Here is a 2,845-nt window from a genome sequence, read left to right on the forward strand (position 1 = left end):
CATTTCCCAAAGTTTCAGCTCGATATTTTATTTACAAAAAAAGTTCTTAGGTTCAAAAAAACATTCAGTGAACGGAAAAAGTGAGGTCAGTAATATAGGTATATAGCTGTGTCACATGACCTTAAACTAAATATTTACATTTAGTGAAAATTTTAATTTTGAGTTTTTCGATTGAAATTTTTTAATTTTTCAAATTATTTGATTTAAATGAATATTTTAATAAATTTTTAATTAAACTTAAAAAAAAGAAACTATTAAAAATGTTTATTTTTTTAATTGCAGATGAACAAGGTTGAATACAGAAAAGTAACGTGTACTATAGAAGCTCCTGCAAAATGGTCTTGCATCCTCAGCAATGCAGAAAAGGAATTAAATTCCTTTCAATAGATGAACCACTCTCATATAACACTGTTAAGTTTTTCAAAGGAATAAGGACTATACTTCTGTTTACCCTCGAAGGGCATTGGTTCAGGAGATCTGGATTTACCGTTGAAGACATAATGGTAAATATAATGTTTTTCTTTAGAAATTTTACGTATTTTAAGGAAATTTTATCCAGAAAACATGCTAAAAACAGAGAAACTATTTTTTAGTTCTAATCATGAATATGTTTTCAATATTTGAAAATCTTGAAATAAATTAAAACGAAACTAAGATTTTTAATTAGGTTTTAATATTTTAAAAATAAAAATACATTTTTTAAATTTTTTAATAGAAAAATAAGGATTTTCAACTTTTTTTGTTTCAGACTCGTGAAAACTATGTTGCTTTTCAGAAAAATATTTGTATACCAGTGGAATGGTATCTGCAACCTATAAGTCTTATAGAACGAAGAGCGTTATTAATTATAACAATAGCCATATACGATTACAATTTCAATTGTTCTGATATTCAAAATTATAGCCAACAGACTTGCTATGTTGCATTTGGTGGTGCGTACATCCAGGTGCTGGATGTATAATAAGAATAATAATAAATAATTACATATTTTTTAATCATATCAAATGTCCTTCAACGACTTTAATAATTTAACGTTTGGATATGGTTTGCATATCGCAAATTGGGGATTATGTTCAGGGACAAGACATTATTATGTTTTCTAATTGTCTAAGGTCGTTGTCCTTAACCACTACTGCTTATCATTTTTTGTTCATTTTCTCCTTATTTCTCACTAAGGAAATTAGCAGGTGATCAGGTATAATGCTTACTGGCTCATAATTGTAATGATGAAAGTTAACAAGAATATTGAAAACAAATATTTAATTTTTCTTTAAAGATATGAAAAAATAGTTTTTCATCATTTTTATTTAATGTAATACATAACCTGTAAATTTTACTTTTTCAAAAGCATGTAGATAGATGGATGAAAGTAATACTACATACAGTGTCATTCCATATCAAAATTTACAACTAAAAAATCTATTGCAACGAAAAATGTTTCTCACATTCTTTAGAGTAAAATAATCGACACATAATTTTTCAGTTGTAAATCTGATATATAGCACTGTAATTCCAGCTTCTTCTTCTTCTGATTTTCTTTCATAAAATTTTCGTTTTTCCCCCGCCATCAACGAAATTTCCTTTTCTGTTTGAAATAAAACCCCAGTGTTGGGTGGATTGTCTCGGTTAATCTTCTGAAAGAACTAGAAGCTGTCATCCTTCAGCACCTGGATGTATGTACCACCAAATGCGACATAGCAAGCCTCTTGGCTATGATTTTCAATATCAGAACAATTGAAATTGTAATCGTATATGGCTATTGTTATAATAATTAATAACGCTCTTAGTTCTATAAGACTTATAGGTTGCAGATACCATGGGTATCTGGATGCCACTGGTATCCATATATTTTTCTGGAAGGTAACATACTTTTCGCGCTCGATGTTGTATTTAGCTCGCGCTTCGCGCTCCATTGTACATTTATCTCGCGCTTCGCGCTCGATTATGTATTTACCTCGCGCTACGCGCTCGGTATTTATATTTTCGCACATTCTTGCGCAAACATTTTAAAATTAAGACTCAAAACATCTACCACTGTAATTTTGTAATTGGGAATTCTTTCGTTAAAGAAGCTTAGCTCGAGAGTTTGAGCGCACCTACGGCACGCGACTGAGGGCAATCGCATTTCGCACTTAGTCTTTGCATTTCTTCCGAATTCGGGCACAGACCTTTTAAAATCAAAGGTGAACGGACCGACAACTGTAATTTTGTGATTTTGAACTCTCTTTTGTTAAAGCTCTGTTGGCTTTAACAAACACATTCTCATCACGTATCTCGTGCTTCGCACTCGATTTTGTCCAACCTGTCAACTTTTCTACATTATACACAACACTTTTGTGTCAATTATAATACATTTTTTATGTAACTCTGACAGGGATTACTTATTAAAAAATTGCAAAATAAAAAGCAAATTGTATTTCTCATGATTATTTTTGTATTTGTTTCTTATTTTGCTTTAAATTGTATTCTAAGTTGCTCTGAAACATGTATGATTTCAATTAATGTATATCATTACAATTCATAATATGCATAAAAATTGAATCATACAAATTCTTATTCCCTTGTTTTTATAATTTTTTATTTTTGATGCTGTTTTTTACGATTTAATAAAAACTACTGTGCATCTGTATAGGGTCTAATACAGGAACCAGACAACTTTTGTTTGGTAATTTAAGTTCATACCTTGTGTCGTTTTTTCCAACAAATTTAATATTTTTATTTAGAATGTTATTTTTTACGACTAAAGTAAAAACTAACTGTCATATAAAAAATTATAGCTCTTTTTTGGATAAACAAGTTTTGTCTCATTTTTTCTCGTAGCTTATATCGATAGATTGATAGATTG

Source organism: Belonocnema kinseyi, chromosome 1 (assembly GCF_010883055.1).
Source record: "Belonocnema kinseyi isolate 2016_QV_RU_SX_M_011 chromosome 1, B_treatae_v1, whole genome shotgun sequence".
Taxonomy (NCBI): domain Eukaryota; kingdom Metazoa; phylum Arthropoda; class Insecta; order Hymenoptera; family Cynipidae; genus Belonocnema; species Belonocnema kinseyi.